Source organism: Chenopodium quinoa, unplaced genomic scaffold, assembly GCF_001683475.1.
Source record: "Chenopodium quinoa cultivar QQ74 unplaced genomic scaffold, ASM168347v1, whole genome shotgun sequence".
Taxonomy (NCBI): domain Eukaryota; kingdom Viridiplantae; phylum Streptophyta; class Magnoliopsida; order Caryophyllales; family Amaranthaceae; genus Chenopodium; species Chenopodium quinoa.
In genome coordinates, this window is record NW_018745013.1 from 593,277 (window position 1) to 611,489 (window position 18,213).

The 18,213-nt window shown below is 40.6% G+C and overlaps 1 pseudogene; it reads right to left on the minus strand.

The window, feature by feature from the left end:
• Positions 1 to 715: 715 nt before the first annotated feature.
• The window catches only part of LOC110708183, a 74,997-nt pseudogene continuing 57,499 nt past the window's right edge, over positions 716 to 18,213 (minus strand).

An 18,213-nucleotide genomic window follows, 5' to 3' on the forward strand; every position in this document is an offset into this window, starting at 1 on the left:
TGGGGGTGGTAAGGTAGACCAACCTTTTGATGAACCCCATATCTGTTGAGAAGAGCTTCGAATTGTTTCTTGGCAAAATGAGAACCGCCATCGCTGATTAGAACTCTAGGAACCCCAAATTGTGGAAATATGACCTTTTTGGGAAGCTTGAGCACAACTTTGTGGTCGTTGGTGGGGGAGGGTATAAGTTCAATCCACTTAGTCATATAGTCCACCGCCACCAAGATAAATAGATTTCCACACGAAGAGACAAAAGGACCCATGAAGTCAACACCCCAAACATCGAATGGCTCCACTTCCAAAATGTTTTGTTGAGGCATTTCATCCCTTTTGGTTATGCCACCACTTCTTTGGCATTTGTCACATCTTGAAACGAACTTGTGGGAATCCTTGTGCATTGTTGGCCACCAAAGAAGAGATTGAGAGATCTTTGCCACGGTATTTTCGACTCCTCCATGCCCTCCACACGACAATGAGTGGCAATGCTCGAGAACTCCTTCGATCTCATGGTCCGGGACACATTTCCGAAAAAGGCCATCTCCACATTGCTTGAACATGTAAGGGTCATTCCAAAAATATCTCCTCACTTCCTTGAAAAACCTCTTCTTTTGTTGAGAGGAGGACTCCGGAGGAACAACTCCACAGGCGAGATAGTTTGCTATGTCCGAGTACCAAGGGCTAGACGTTGAAGCCATAGCCATGAGGGTCTTAAATCCTACCTCCTCATTGATTGGCACATCCTCCTTATTCTCAAAGGAATTCTAGACAAATGATCCGCTACATAATTCTCCGCTCCCTTTTTATCCCTCATTTCCATGTCGAAATGTTCGAGCGAAAGAACGAAACGGATGAGACACGGTTTTGCTTCATTTTTGGTCATAAGGTAGCGGACCGCTATGTGGTCCGTGTATACAATCACCTTTGAACATATGAGGTAAGACAGAAACTTGTCCATAGCAAACACAACCGCAAGCATTTCCTTTTCCGTTGTTGTGTAGTTCTTTTGAGCCTCATCAAGCGTTCTACTTGCATAGTAGATGACATGAGATCTTCCTTCTTTCTTCTGCCCAAGAACTGCACCAACTGCAAAATCACTTGCATCGCACATTAGCTCAAAAGGCAAGCTCCAATCCGGAGCTTGCACAACAGGAGGAGAAATGAGGGCTTCCTTGAGTTTTTGGAATGCCTCAAGACAAGCCTCATCAAAATTGAACACAACATCTTTCTTGAGTAATTTGGTCAAAGGTTTGGTGATTGATGAAAAATTCTTGATAAACCTCCGGTAAAAACCGGCATGCCCTAAAAAAGCTCTTACTCTCGTAACGGAAGTAGGAGGGGGCAACTTAGCAATCACCGAAACCTTAGCCGAGTCAACTTTAATGCCCTTTTTTGATACTTTATGGCCTAGGACAATACCTTCCTCGACCATAAAATGGCATTTCTCCCAATTCAACACCAAACTCGTGTCTTGACACCTTTTCAAAACTTTTTCAAGGTTATAGCGACATGTGTCAAAAGACGAGCCACCAACACTAAAATCATCCATAAAAACCTCAATCTTATTTTCAAGCATTTCAAAAAAATATGGAAGTCATGCATCGCTGGAAAGTTGAGGGAGCATTGCATAACTCAAATGGCCTTCTCCGGTGTGCAAATGTCCCATATTGACATGTAAAGGTAGTTTTCTCTTGATTACTTGGATGGATAGGGACTTGGAAAAATACAGAATATCCATCCAAGAAGCAAAAGAAAGCATGATGGGAGAGTCTCTCCAACATTTGGTCCATGAAAGGGAGAAGAAAATGATCTTTCTTAGTGTTTTTGTTCAACTTCCTATAATCAATGCACATCCTCCACCCGGTCACCGTCCGGGTGGAGATTTCCTCTCCTCCTTCTCCTTTGACAATGGTCATTCCACCCTTCTTTGGAACCACGTGAACAGGGCTAACCCACTTTCTATCAGAGATAGCATAGATTATGCCCGCTTCACGCAATTTCAAAATTTCTTTCTTGACAACCTCTTGGAGGTTGGGGTTCAATCTCCTTTGAGGCTCAATAGAGGTGGATTGATCATCCTCAAGGTGAATACGACGCATGCACAAAGAAGGGCTAATATCCTTGATATCATCAATGTTATACCCTATCACATTTCTATATTTTCTCAAAACAAGAAGCGATTTTTCCAACTCAAGCCCATCAAGGGTAGCATTGACAATAATAGGGTATTCCCCTTCATTTCCAAGATAAGCATATTTCAAAGAAAGGGGAAGGGGTTTGAGTTCTACCTTGGGAGGAGACTTGGAACTCTCCTCCAATTTTTCCTCAACTAATTCGAGCTCATCATCCTTAGGATCATCCTCTTTCTCCATTTTGGCTTCTTCAATGGCCATGACAAACTCCCTTGCTTCTTGAGAGTGGTACTCTTATTCGCATGTAAGAGCTTCAACCATTGGATCCTGAGGGATCATCACAACCCTTCCCAATCGATTTAATTCTTCATTCACAACATCTACCCTATAGCACTTCTCAACCATGGGGGTCTTGAGTAGCTTAGAGAATTCAAAAACAATTTTTTCATCGGCTACCTCACATGTAATAGTGTTGTTCTTACAATTGATTACCGCCCCCAAGGTCTTAAGAGCTTCACGGCCCAAAATCAAAGGAGTATCCACATCTTCCTCCATATCCATCACTACAAAATCCCAAGGCACATAGATATGCCTAACTTGAATAGGGACATCTTCAAGCTCACCACAAGGTAGTTTCACCGAACGGTTGACCAATTGAATGGTTTTCCTTGTGGGGATCATCTCAATATTAAGCTTTTGAGCAATGGACAGATGGATCAAACTAACACTTGCTCCAAGATCGGCTAAGGCACCCCTAGCTTCCATGTTCCCAATCTTAACTGGCAAAGTAAAGCTTCCTGGATCCTTTTGCTTCTTGGCCATCTTATGTTGAACAAGTGCACTTACTTGATGGGGGAGAGTGATAAGTTCATCATTAAGCTTCATCTTGTAGGTGAGAATGTCTTTCAAGAACTTGGAGTATGAAGGCATTTGTGTTACAACTTCAATGAAAGGGAGGTTTATGTGCAAGTTCTTCATCACACTTAAGAACTTTGCAAATTTGTTATTCAATTTTCTCTCCGCAAGTCGACCGGGAAAAGGAACTGGTCCATCAAGATTTCTAGCCTCACTAGAAGTTGAGGATTTCACCACATCCTTAGATTTAATTTTCTCCATACTTCTATCTTTCTCATCAACCTTCTCTTCATCAACTTCTTTATCTTCACTCACCCTCTCTTCTCCGTCCTTCTTTTCCTTGCAATCCCCCTCCTTAGGACCCTCATAGGATGTGCCCGATCTCAATGTGATTACCTTGCAAGAGTCGGGTTTCATAATGTTGGAAGGGTTGCTTTGTGATTATCCGGGTAGAATAGAAGGTGAGTTGAAAGGAACTCTTTTGGCCAATTGAGCTAGTTGTGAATAAACCATATTACTATAAGCCTTAACCTCTTGAATTTGTTGATTCATGGCTTGAAGTTGTTGAAGAATTTGGGTTTAAGTAGAATCGGGTTGAGATGCTCGCTCTTGACTCGTTTGAGTCGCTTGATTTTGATTGTGGTATTGGTGTTGATTGTTGTGTTGGTTGTTTCTTGGGCAGTTTCCTCTTTGGTTTTAGGTTTGGAATGCAAGTGGGTATTGGGTATTGGGAGTTTGAGTTGTTGATATACATGTTTTATACATAGATTTATCCCGATATTACATCACATTCTTGCATGGTTTTAGGCTCTTTAAAGCCATTTCTCGCTAACAATCTCTTCCCTATTGTGTTCGGTGTGTTTTTATAAGTTTTAATAGGAATACGGAGTTTCTTGGATGAATCGAACGTGTTTTGGATGATTATAGAAAAGGTTGGTGTGTGAAGAAGAAGGTTTCCCCTATGCCCTGTTGACCCTAGCTTGCCCGGTCTAACAGGGCAATGAAAGATGATTTTAATACAGAGTAATTGTTGCAGCTCCTACGTGCCCGATCGGGCATGGTCCGCCTGGTGGGACCGGGCACAGAGGAGTAGAAGCCTAGCGTTGAAACAAGAAGGCAGCAATCAATTTGGAGAAGCATAGTTGCGCGCCCGATCGGGAACCACCCTTGTGCCCGATCGGGCGGTGCTTGCCCGGTTGGACCGGGCAAAGGCTTGCGGAATCCGATTTTAATATTTTCGCAATTTTATCTTGTTAAGGGTAGAAATATCCCTTATAATCATCATTAGAACATTAATTATTTTCCTTAAGTTTTATTTCTCTCTCTAGAACCCTAGTTTAATACTTTTTAGCAATTTAATTCCTAGGTTAGATTTGGGTATTGTTGATTAACAATTTGAGTAATTTCAATTGAAGCATCATTGGTATTCATCTCTATTCCTTTCTCTTTAAATTATTTTTGTTTTCAAATATGTTTTCCTTGATTATTATTGTTATTGCTTCTTTCAATATGTATGAGTAGTTTTCTTATTCCAAGATCTAAGGTAGCCCAATTATGATTGATGCATTAATTAATTCTTTAAATTCTCTAATAATTATTGCAATTGTTTATGCTAAATTGATTGTTATTATGCCAATACTAGATTAGAGATAATTAGTATTGCTATTATTCCATAGTTTCAATCACAACGAGAGTTGGTATTTAACAGAATTGAGTAATTTAATTTGGGGTTTGAAATTCATCACGAGAGTAGTTGAATTGATAATTGGGATGTGAAGTAAAGTGTTTAATGTCTCTAATTTGCATGATTTCATGAGAATAGGCTTGATTGTGGTTAGAGAAGCCATTGATACTCGAGAGAGGTCCTTGGTATTGATTAGGGTTTACTTTTCCCCATGTTAATTGGAATTGTATTGAGGGGTAGATACATAATTGCATCGATCGTAATTGTGGTGATACTTGATCTTGGATGTTTTAGCTTATTGATTCATTAGATTCTTTTGATTAATTCTAGTTTTTCATACATTAGCTCTTAGTTTATTCCACCATTTATTTGATTCTTTCTTAGTATCTATTTGAGTTTAGATAATTTAGGTGAACCTTAGTCTCTTGGGATTCGACCTTACTTGCCCGACTACATAGTTAGGAGGAATAGTTAGATTATTTTTGTTAGGTACGCGACACGCCTATTAGTTGTATGGTTGTTGAGTTTTTTTATTCCATTTTTGAGGTTGGGTTGCAAATCCGGGTGGTGGTTGTCGGAGTACGGGATTCCTGATACAGCAACCAGGCTCCTATCCAGCATTGTCAGACCACCGATTACCGCTCAGAGCTTTGAATTAAAACCTCAATTCATACAGTTCATCTCTAATGACTCATTTGTGTGATACCATAAAGCTCGACGGTGCTACGGACGATGCTATCAGACTTCGTTTGTTCCCTTTTTCATTACAGAATAGAGAAAAAGTATGGTTACAAGACGAAGGTATAGGTTCCTTTGATACATGGGATAAGCTTGTCAAGGCTTTCTTAGTAAGATTTTTAGGGCAAGAGAAGACAGCAAAGTTAAGGAACAAGCTAGCTACCTTTCGTCAATCTGATGATGAGTCTTTATATGAGGCATGGAGAAGATTCAAGCGCTTACAGAGACAATGCCCTCATCACGATATCCTAGAGTAGATGTTGATCCAAACATTCTACAATGGTCTGACCAATGAGTTTCGCATATACATTGATGCTGGGTCCGGGGGTTCTCTCATGACTAAGTACCCAACTGAAGCCAAGGAGCTTATTGAGAAGATGGCAGCCAATGACAATTATCATCCAGGGGGCAGAAATACTATGAAGACTAGAGGAAAATTTTATGTTGATGCTTTAACTCTCTTGACAAGTTCTGTACAACCATTAACAAGCAAGTTTGATAAAATCCAAGCTGGACCCCCTTCCACTTCATTCGAAACATGTCAATTATGTGGTATTCAAGGCCATATTGCACCACAATGTCAACCTCCCTCTGACGAAATGTCAATCGAGCAAGCAAATGCCTTCTATACTACAGAACCTAAAAGGCCGTATGATGCTCAAGTTCAATTGTATTCGCCGCCACCACCACCTAATTTTCAAGCAAGGGCATCTTTTAATCAGCAACCCATGTATCAACAACTACCACCGCAAACTTCAAAATACAAACTCGATTCCAATATGGAGACTTTCACTACCACCCTTCTTCGACAGCAAGAGCTTATGACAAAGCAATTTGAGCTACAAGCAAAGCAAAATGAACACTTTGAAAGCTCAATTCAATTGCTTATGGCTCAAAATAAGAGGATAGAAACCCACCTTTCTCAACTTTCACAACAAGTGAGTCATTTATCAACACTTCATGATCAAGCAAAAGTTCAAAAAGAACAATGCAATGCAGTTTCTTGAGAAGAGATGAATTATTTCCGAGGAAAATAGATGAGAAAGTGTGCAGTGTGGAGTCAAGAAAAGATTAACAAGGTCAGGATGTAAAAAGTCCCAAACATGTTTCTCCATTGGCCTATGAGGAACCGATGCCCTTCCCACAAAGGTTATCAAAAGCCGTGCTCGATAGACATTTTGGGAAATACTGCGAAGCTCTTACGAAGGTACACACTTCTATTCCTTTTTCCGATATTTTAATTCAAATGCCTCAATTTGCAAATTTTGTGAAGAATATTAAAGATCAACATGAGGATAAGGAAGTAGTAAATGAGAAAGGCTCTACTCTTTTATGTGATAGCCTACCACCTAAGCTGCATGATCCTGGTAGTTTCACTATTCCCTGTATGATAAATGAAAAAAATTTCGACATGGTTTTGTGTGATTTAGGTGCTAGTGTTAAATTAATGCCTTATTCATTATATGAAAAATTGGGTTTGCAAAAACTTAAAACTTCCCCTATTTCTCTTCAAATAGCTGATAGGACTTCTAGACTCCCTAAGGGTGTGGTTGAGGATGTTTTAGTCAAGGTTGGTGAACTTGTTTTTCTTGTTGATTTTGTTGTTATGGACATGAAAGAAGACCATAAGATCCTGATTATTTTCGGTTGTCCATTTCTTGCCACAAGTCAAGCTCTAATAGATGTTCCTAAAGGACAAGTGACCATTAGGGCCCAGGATAAACAAGTCATGTTTAAGCTCTTTAATGAACATAATTTTATATTTGATGGTGGTACTTGTTTAAGAATTGATACTACTAACCCTTTGGTTGATAAGTGTGTATTTGGTAGAAATTTTGTGATAAACGATGACAAAATTCCACCCAATGATGTGTTTAGCTACATGAAGGTAAGTTCGGATACAAAGCATGTCAAATATAAAGTGAAGGAGTCACATTGAGGCAGATATTTTTATGGGCAACATCGCGGAGTTCCTTCTTTGTGTGGTGACCCAGGTTGAGCTTATAACGAAGGTCAAGCTAAAGACCTTGATAAACTAGCGCTTTGCGGGAGGCAACCCGTATTTTATTGTTTTTATTGTAGTCTTTTCTATTTTTTTTTTATTTTTTTGTTTGTCTTTGGCTTTTAGAGAGGTAAGGAGAGTGTAACTTGAGCTTGTAAGAGTTTTTTTTGTGCATATTTTGAGCCAAAGAAGAGCTGAATTCGTTAAACCTTTTAATATCCTTCGTGCCCTATCGGGCACCCATGCCCGGTCAGACCGGGTGCGCATACGTTTCAGCAAAACTGTTCAAGTTCGACAAGCCATAACTTTTGCGTTACTTAACGGATTTTTGCGTGTGACCTATCGTCGAAATCTCTTCAAGTCTACTTTCCAATGCAATTAAAATCACTACATTACCAATTATACATCAAAAGATATGATCAGAATAGTGCACATGACTCAATTTCAATCCTTTTCCCCACTAACTTCCCTTTATGACAATGAGGACATTGTTTGATTTATCTTGGGGGGAAGTTCTTGTGTACACAAGGTATATAGTTCACTCTCTCTTTCTACTTTAGTGTGTTTAGACTAGAGGTAAGGTTTAATGCTTTCATCTGAAAAAAAAATGAAAAATACGAGAATCATGATAATGAATAGCCATTGAACTACTTCCCTGTGTCCCTATCCTTGATGCTAAAAAGGTTTTGATTTAATTTTTGATTGAAAGACTTGCATTATGGACTAAAAGATCATGATTTGACCTTGAATTGGTTGATCCCTAGTAGGAGTCAAAGCTATTAACCGTGTATGATTTAGGAGCTTCATTGTGTTAACCGTGAGGCTTGAGCCTTATATATTCATTCATGTGTGTGTTTAGTTCCTGGTGTAGCATTGATCTTAGTTTTGATTCTAGACTCTTAGTAGTGTATCGTAATGCATTGCACGTGCACGTTGAAATGACGAAGGCCATGTTCATTAGGTGACCTCTAGACGAATTTAGAGAATCAGTTCCCTTCTTGCTCACCCATGTTTTAGCTTGACTATAGTTTTCGTGAACTTCACAAAAATTACCCCTTAGCCTCAATTTGGTTACTTTTCCCAAGTCTAGCTTGTGGGAGCTATATTATGTGGTATTTTGTGTGATTTTATTTCAAGTTGCAATTGATGAGAAATATATGAAAAAAAGGTAGAAAAGAAGGAAAACTAGCATGGAGGTTTGTTGAAAATTAAGAAAAAAAAAAGAGAATGAATCGAAGAACAAAGAAGGAAAATTTTGTACTTAAAATAAAAGAAAATGTCTTTTTTCTCAAGAAAAGAGAAAAAAGAAGAAAAAAAAGAAAGAAAAAGAGAAAAAATGTTGATGAAAAGAAAAAATTGAATAAAAGGAAGCTTGAAGTTAGAAGGAAATATGAAGAAGTAATGGATGTCTTTATTGTAGTTGGGTTTATGTTTTGTTGATTGAAAATGGTGAATCGAGGTGACTCAAGTCTTTTGATAGCTCCCCGATTAGACTAATATAGCCCACATTTCCCAATTTATTTCCTACCCATTCTTATTCCGGCCTACATTACAAGCTTCAAAAAGTCCTTCTGATCTGCGTGCATAGCATTGTGTTCATGTGAAATGAGTCTTTTATCAAAATGCTGGAGTATATATTACATTTCGAGTCGACATTTGACTAGGTTGAGCGATATTATAACCTTCTAAACACGCGAGTGTTGTGAGGTGGAGGGATTGCATTATTGGTTGGGATGGTGAGAGAACTTGCTCATTTTTAACTCGCCACATAAAAAGTGTGTTGAGTGACCACCGATGTGAGATATTCTACTCACCGATTCTTGAAATATACATGGTTGGTCTCGTTTGATAACTAATTAGGTGGATCGACGGTTTGAGTGATTTGATTGGTTGGCTAAGATGCATGCTTGTTTGATTTCGATTTTGAATCCGTGTTTTAAAGTTGCATTATGGGGTAAAGTATGTTGTTTGGTTGTCTGTTATTTTTTATTGTCTTACTTGAGGACAAGCAAGAGTTTAGCTTGGGGGAATTTGATATACACGTTTTATACATAGATTTATCCTGATATTACATCACATTCTTGCATGGTTTTAGGCTCTTTAGAGTCATTTCTTGATAACAATCTCTTTTCTAGTGTGTTCGGTGTGTTTTTATAAGTTTTAATAGGAATACAGGGTTTCTTGGATGAATCAGACACGTTTTGGATGATTATAGAAGAGGTTGGTGTGTGAAGAAGAAGGTTTCCCCTATGCCCTGTTGACCCTAGCTTGCCCGGTCAAACAGGGAAATGAAAGATGAGCTTAATACGGAGTAATTGCTGCAGCTCCTACGTGCCCGATCGGGCATGGTTCGCCCGGTGGGACTGGGCACAGAGGAGTAGAAGCCTAGCGTTGAAACAAGAAGGCAGCAATCAATTTGGAGAAGCATAGTTGCGCGCCCGATCGGGAACCACCCTTGTGCCAGATCGGGCGGTGCTTGCCCGGTTGGACCTGGCAAAGGCTTGCGGAATCCGATTTTAATATTTTCGCAATTTTATCTTGTTAAGGGTATAAATATCCCTAGTAATCATCATTAGAACACTGATTATTTTCCTTAAGTTTTATTTCTCTCTCTATAACCCTAGTTTAGTACTTTTTAGCAATTTAATTCCTAGGTTAGATTTGGGTATTGTTGATTAACAATTTGAGTAATTTCAATTGAAGCATCATTGGTATTCATCTCTATTCCTTTCTCTTTCAATTATTTTTGTTTTCAAATATGTTTTCCTTGATTATTATTGTTATTGCTTCTTTCAATATGTGTGAGTAGTTTTCTTATTCCAAGATCTAGGGTAGCCCAATTATGATTGATGCATTAATTAATTCTTTAAATTCTCTAATAACTATTGCAATTGTTTATGCTAAATTGATTGTTATTATGCCAATACTAAATTAGAGATAATTAGTATTGCTATTATTCCATAGTTTCAATCACAACGAGAGTTGGTATTTAACAGAATTGAGTAAATTAATTTGGGGTTTGAAATTCATCACGAGAGTAGTTGAATTGTTTACTGTCTCTAATTTGCATGATTTCATGAGAATAGGCTTGATTGTGGTTAGAGAAGCCACTTATACTCGAGAGAGGTCCTTGGTATTGATTAGGGTTTACTTTTCCCCATGTTAATTGGAATTGTATTGAGGGGTAGATATATAATTGCATCGATCGTAATTGTGGTGATACTTGATCTTGGATGTTTTAGCTTATTGATTCATTAGATTCTTTTGATTAATTCTAGTTTTTCATACGTTAGCTCTTAGTTTATTCCACCATTGATTTGATTCTTGGTTAGTATCTATTTGAGTCTAGAAATTTAGGTGAACCTTAGTCTCTTGGGATTCGACCTTACTTGCCCGACTACATAGTTAGGAGGAATAGTTAGATTATTTTTGTTTGGTACGCGACACGCCTATTAGTTGTATGGTTGTTGAGTTTTTTTATTCCATTGTTGAGGTTGGGTTGCAAATCCGGGTGGTGGTTGTCTCCAAGCTACTCCACCGCCATGTGTTATATGCCGCTACATGCTCCGAGCTCAAACCTCCACAATAAGATGTATCATGGTTCATTCCACCACAATTTTGATAAGAGAAGGAATTGACTTGAGATGAGCTTGCACCACTATTGACACTAGTATTCAACTTTGCAAGCCCTTTTGTCAAAAGCTCAATTTGATGTTGCAATTGATCAACTTTCTACAACTCATACTTTCCACCTTTCTTTGGTGCATTCCTCTTTCTACTACCCTAAGAGTATTTCTTCGCTACCTTTTCAATTGTTGCTTCAACTTGATTTTGAGGGACTTTAATCAATTGTCCACCTGGCCCCTCATCCAAGTTAGCTCTAGACATAGGTTCCAAACCCTTGTAGAAGAACCTCATGAGCAAGCTTTGATTGTATTCATGATGAGGACATGCTGGAACCAACTCTTTGAACCTTTCCCAAGCTTCTTGTTCAAATGATGCAATCTTCCTTCTCATCTCAGCGGTCTTTTCTTCGGAAATGAACCTCTTCAAGAATGCCTTGACTGCCTCCCTCCATGTTGTGAGAGAATTAGGCTTGACTTGCTTGAGCCACGTCTTTGCTTCACCCGCAAGAGATTGTCGAAATAGATGCATTCGGATGTATTCTTGAGAAACTTGATTGGTTTGTATCATGGCACAAAGCTCGAGGAATCTATCAAGGTGCTCAATTGGATCTTCACTTGGAGAACCCGAAAATTGCTCCGCTTGAACCATTCTAGTGTATTGAGGATGAATGGTGAAGTTGGTTTCCGTGACGGTAGTAATATCCCTCCAGTGAGCTCATAATCCTTCGGATTACCAAACTCACGAAACAAGATATCATTCTCTTGCCTCGCCATTTCCTCGCTTTGAGAGCTTGAAGACCAAGAATCACTCTCACTATCAAAAAAAGCACCAAAACCTCAACCCTCTTCTTGATAAAGTCTCCGGACTTGTCTCAAAGTGCGGTCGATTTCGGGGTCAATGTAGTGAGTAGGAGGTCCTTGAGATCTCCTTTGCATCCACCAAAGCTAAGCAAACAATTAGCAATGACTAGAAAGAGAGTAAGGAACAAAATAAAAAAGGCAACAAATCCAAAACTAACACAATGAAAGTGCAAAACAAGCCGTCTCCCCGGCAAGGGCGCCAAAATTTGATCGGTGGATAATAGGTCGTTGCTACTACCCCTATCAAATATACAATTTTTATCTCCTAACCTAACTCTATCAATTTTAATTTAGATAGTGGAAAGTTAGGGTCGAATCCCAAGGAAACGGGGGTATTCCACAATCAATATGAAATCTAGGATAAATTGCAAGTAACAAAAAGGGGTATTATGGTTTGTTGTTAAGAGTTTAATGATAAAACTTTCTATCAAAAAGGGACTAAATTAAACCCAAAATAAGAAGACTAAACTAGACACTCTAAAACTAAGATGAATAGCAAGATTTTAAAGATGATAATGGCAAAAATCACTAAGGAAAGGGGGTTCCAATCATGACCATCAAGACACTAATGAAAATTAATAAGGAAATACACCAAGGAGTTGAAACTCTACTCAAAGCATTTCTTTCTCATGCAACTACTCAAAGCAAGTTGATGAAATCAATCAACCCTAAACTAGATCATCCTCATGCATCTAATCTAGGACTAAAACATTGGGGTGATAGGTGCACACAATAACTCTAAGCATATTTAAGCACAAATCATCAACTCAAGGTAGAATCCAATCAATAATCAAGAGGAACTCAAATAAACATGATTTTCACCCCCTTCCCTAGCTAAAAATCTAAGCTAGAGAAAGGAAAATAGCCATGACAACCAAGCTAAACATATATTCAATACTAACACAACCTAGCATGATTCTAAGTCAAAGAGAAATCAATGAAACTAATAAAGCATAGAAATTTATGAAGAAAATATCAATAAGAACAATAAAACTAAGTACTAGAGAAACAAGAGAAAAAGGTTACTATTATAGATGTTGAAGGATTACCCAATCATCAAAGTTGTTGCAACAATCTAGAAGAAAGCTTGCATATTTGATTACAAAGATTGAATCTGGAAGACTAAGTGTTAGAAAAGACATGCATTTTCTCTCTCTACAATGTATTTTTTTCATGCCAATGGAATAGTTTTTCCAAAACATTCAAGCCCAAGACTATTTATAGTCTTCTCTAAAAACAAGAAAAAATAGGCAAGGGAGAAGGCTCTCCCAGCAGGCTGCCGCGCCCCCTCCAAGCCGGGTATGAAGTATGCCAGACCCAGACTGCCGCACCCGCGAGGGTAAAGGCCGCGCCCGCGGCTCGCCATCTCCCAGCCATCTCCAGAAACTCTCGTTGGCTAAGGACCTCCCTGTCCGCGCCCGCGGCTGAGAAGCCCGCGCCTGCGGCCTTGCTTATCAGCGCACCCTCTCCCTTTTGGCATCTCCACTTCCGTGGCAAGCTTCTTTAGCATCTCCACTCCATCAAGCAATCCATAATTCGCCCACGAGTGCTAAGAGCTATCAAAACACACAAATAAAAGGTAAAAAGTAGAAGAAAAGATAAAAGTGAAGGGAAAACACGATAGGGAGATAAGGTAACTAAAATGGAATTAAAAGTGCTAAGAAGAGGCATAAACAAGTAGCAAATCGGGGGAATTCTCTAATGAAAGAGGGTGAAACGGTGGCATAAATTCCACTCATCACCTATTGAGCACTATGAGCCGACTCTTCGAGTCATGCTTTATGACGAAGAGGCTAACTGGGAGGCTATGCGGCTAGCATTTGACTCACTTTCAGAACGCATGGGCAATGCGGCCTTGCGTCATGAGATCTACCGTCTGAGAATGACGAGAGCTTACAATAAAAGAGTGCACAAACACCTCCTGAAAGTAGGGGACTTTGTGTTAAGAAAAATAGAAGCAGTCGGCAGGGCCAACGAGCAGGGAAACCTGACTCCTAATTGGGATGGCCCTTATCGAATCTATGAAGAAGTTAGAGGCAACACCTACCGCCTGGAAACTCCAGACGGCAGGCAGCTAGCCAGAACTTGGAACCTAGACAACTTGAAAAAGTAATACTTCTGAGATTTGTAAATTTTTGTACATGAAAGCATATCAATAAAATTTGCAATTTATTACTCAGTATTTTGTAAGTCTCCTCCCAGTGGGGCAAGCCGCCTGTGCAATACATAGTCAGCCTTATTTCTTTTAATCACCTACTCTAACATGAGTAAAAATGTTAAGTCAAGACAACTTAGCAACAATGTTCTTTTCTGACAACCTAATGAGGTCGATGTCCGGATGATTAACTTAAGGCCTATAGCTGAATGATCAACTTGAGGCGCATGGCCGAATGATCCTAATAATTTTAAACTAATACGTCTGTCCCAAACTTGAGCAGGCGTCCGACAACATCCATCCGGGTGAATTCGTCGCAGAGAACATCTCTCATTTGGGTGGCACATTGCTCTATAAACCTAAAACAAACGGCCCAACCGAATGTCTCTAAGAAAACCTCGTAGTCGTTTGACATGAGACGAAGATAAACGTGCCGCTTACTTCAAATGAGAGGTGGACAGTTAAAATCTAAGTCAGAAACCGCCTGCTATTGCATGGGACAATATAGTCGGCGTAAGCTTAGTTCTAAACTTGGCAGCTATTTGGGTTATAACCTAAGTCTAACTCAGTAAATGGAAAAACAACATGCGGCCACAACCGACTGTTCCTTCTATCCACTCAAGTTCAAGTGACGGAGACTAATTAACCCCAAAGGCTAACTCATAGTCACAACCAACCTAGCATGGAACCTAAACATTGCGAATAAGACCGCCTGTTTTTTGGCAAACAGAAGTACTAGACCACTATTCTTGCAAAAGTTGGCTAAACTGCCAAATCTACCGCCGGTAACCCAACAGGTGTAGCTACTTTTGTTGGACATCCCGTTTGACGCCTGCTTCTGTGCAGGAACCATAGCAGATAGCCAGGCAACACCTAATAAAAGAACTAAGTACAAAACATAGTAAATGACCTATAGAGAGGCTGAGAGCCGGATTGTATTATGTGTTCGCCTGCGCAATGGCCGTCTGATCGTCTGGCTTAGGGAAATCACCATAGTGATTGATTGGCTTGAAATTAGTATATAAGTATTAAAAATTCCAAGACAATCAACTCACCTTTGAAAACCAGGTGCTCAGTCGCCCAGGGGAAAGAACAGTAAGTCCATAAACCATTTATGAAAAAGCAGGCTACATACACTTAGCAAAATTTATGAAATGCAAAAATTCAAAACAAAATGCAAATTAACTGGCAAATGATTCATATAAACAATCGGCCAGGAGACCGGCTTATCAACCTTGGTACGGAGGCCAGCTACTTCTTGGTCCGCCTCCTTTAGAGGCGCAAGCTCAGCCTTAAGGTTCGATAAAGACTTCTCCAGTTCTGAGATCCTCTTCTAGGCCGCCTCTAATTCCTTCTTGACCTGCAAATTGGCAGAACCCTGATAATACAATATGTTAGTGGTTAGAATTTTTTATTGTGCAATCTGGAACATAGCTTTGTCAGAATCAGAGGCGGCCCAGGCCTTTGCAGCCTTTACCTCTTTGTTATTTTCATTTAGGGTCTTGCGGAGACCATGCACTCACAACATAGATTGCTTCCGGCCAAAAAACAGACGTCAGTTACAGGCGACCAGGAAATTATATATACAACAAATAAATAATTTTTCACTAAGCTAGTATACCTCAGCTAGGAGAGCCAGGATGGCTTCCGGGTTAAGGGTGCCGACTCCCTTAACAGTCTTCCTGTCCTCGAAGGGGATGGCCCTCAGCATGGATTTGGCCATCTAAACCAGTTCCGACCCTTGAGGGGCATCTGCACAATTAATACCCTGTTAATACCTGGTATAAAGGCGACAAATAGACTGACTGTTTTAGGAGGAGATTATTGAACTTATACCTTCTGCCGCCTCCTTCTCTTAAGGAGGCTGGCTGCTCCCAGGGGCGGCTACAGATCTTACCCCGCTTGGGGGAAGACTCCTTATTGGCCTTTCGGCCGCTTGTTTCCTGGCTCTCCTAGGGGTCGACATATCTCCAACTGTCTGTTTTCTAATTTTAGGATCCGGCTGGGTGGAGGAGGCATGTTTGGCTAAGTCACCCTGCAAAAATTCATTGAGTAAGGGACAGGCGACAGGAAGATAAAAAATATTCGTTCAAGTAGCTCACCCTGAACGCCTGCTTGGCAGGTGACTCTTCACTAGACCGCTTGCCTAGAATGGCTACACGATACTGGGCGACTACTTTCTTTAATGCTGAGATTTTCTCGATAGTTGTAGCAGCAAAAGAAGAATCAAATAGTTAGTTGACGCAAAATCAACCAAGGCATACAAAACGCATGAATATCTTATCAACTACCTCTCGGCATTTGTGCACTAAGGCCACAGGCGACCAAATATGTCCCATCGTATAACCAGTTATACGTGGATATATAGTTTTGGGGATTTAATTCTCGGGCCCCAGTCTCAGGGTTGGCCTGGATGTCCACTTTGAATACCCCTCGGTCTAGGATCTCTTCTCTTGCCCTTTTTGAGGAACAGGCGGAAGCTGAGATTCGCCTATTATGTAAGGTGGGTGCCTGTTCCTCCTGTTAAACTTTTTGTTTTGGACTTTGTCAGGGTTAGAGATGATGTAGAAAGTGTTCCTTCAATCTTTCCATTTGTTCTCCTTCCCCATAGTCATCATATAACCCTTGTGGCTAGACAGCTGGTACTAGCTGGTTCCGCTTGTTTTCGGGGTCTGGCTGAGGTAGTGCATATGAGCAAATGCTTCAAAGTTTGGCTCTACCTCATGCACTTCACAGCCGACAACATAGCCCAAGATGTTGAATCAAGAGTTTGGGGCCAGTTGCTAGACACCTAGCTAGTATCCGTCTAAAATTTTCTCCATAGCCGGATGCAGAGGAAATCTCAGGCCAGCCTTAATAGCCGCCTCATAGCAGCCAAAACATTCGTCCCTATAGCTCGCCCCCTCTGACCAGACTATGATATCCTCGGCATTTGGCACGCAAAGTATGTAACCATGACCTATTACATGGTCAACCCTAAAACTACCAATTTTTTCAGACTTTGCCTTCCGCCTGCCTTTGGGAACATGGTAGTAATAAGGGGAAAACATGTCTCTTTGGCTTGCAGCCGGCTCCGCCCAGTTTTCCCCCTTTTCTATTGAAAAGGATTCTCTCGCTGTATGCTGCCGAGAGTGCCTCTCTTCAGAATCTTTAGAAAAGTGGCTTGAGGTACTTGGCTCAGAGTCACTGCTTGAACTCTCGAGCCTATCATCCACCTTCCTGGATAGGTCAGTAAGGCCGGGAGCATCAGTTTAAACCTCCTCCCCTGATTCTTCCAAAATAGAATCACAAGGGGTGCTTGGGACACCAGGTGGCACGTCCGAAATCTCGCTAACAGGCGTGTAAAAGGAGCCGTCTGAATTTGTTACCTTTGCATTTCTTTTTGTTCCGGCCATGGTGTCCTGCACAGACACACAAATAGTCGGACTTGGGGCAGTTCGCAAAAGGTGGTCCAGCAAGGGGCAGTCGGCACTCCTAGTTCTATATTCAGCCGTCCCCGATGACCGGCTGATCACTAACCTAGGTCGTGCCGTGTGCTTTTGGAATACCATTTTCGAAAAAAGAAAACAAAGAGAAAATTCAAAAGAAAGCAGGCGGTTACCTTTCAGAAAAGAAGACCGGAAGTTCTTGAAAAATGGGCGGCTTTTTGAGCAGGCGGTCCAAGAGTAATCGACAGTCGTCCAAAATGTAAGAGCTAAGGTTAAAAATTCTGTCTCAAAAAAAGTTCTAGAATGTCCAAATGATTTGGACACCCCCTATTTATAGGGGGAGAATTTCAAGGGTCAGTAAAAGACCGTTAGCCAATCAGGGCGTGACACCTATCACAGGCGCCACGTGGCAGTCCACGTCACCCCTATGAGGGGCAAATGATGATGGGATTTTTCCCCGCCACATGGACCAATAGGGCTCTACCACGTGTCATCCACGTGGACTAACTAGAGCCCGCCACGTGTCACCTTACAAACAAAGACATCGGATTTTGAGCTTAGAGCGACGAAGCTGAACGTCATAAGTCGAGTCGAATTTAGGAATCGACTAGACGGAAAAATCGACGAAATATCAAGTTATTGCATGGGAAAATCCTAGCCTCGAAATGGCCTAGCCGATCGAGGGCTAGCCAAGGCCATTGCTGTAAGGCAAGGCTTGGTCGTAAGCTCAGCATG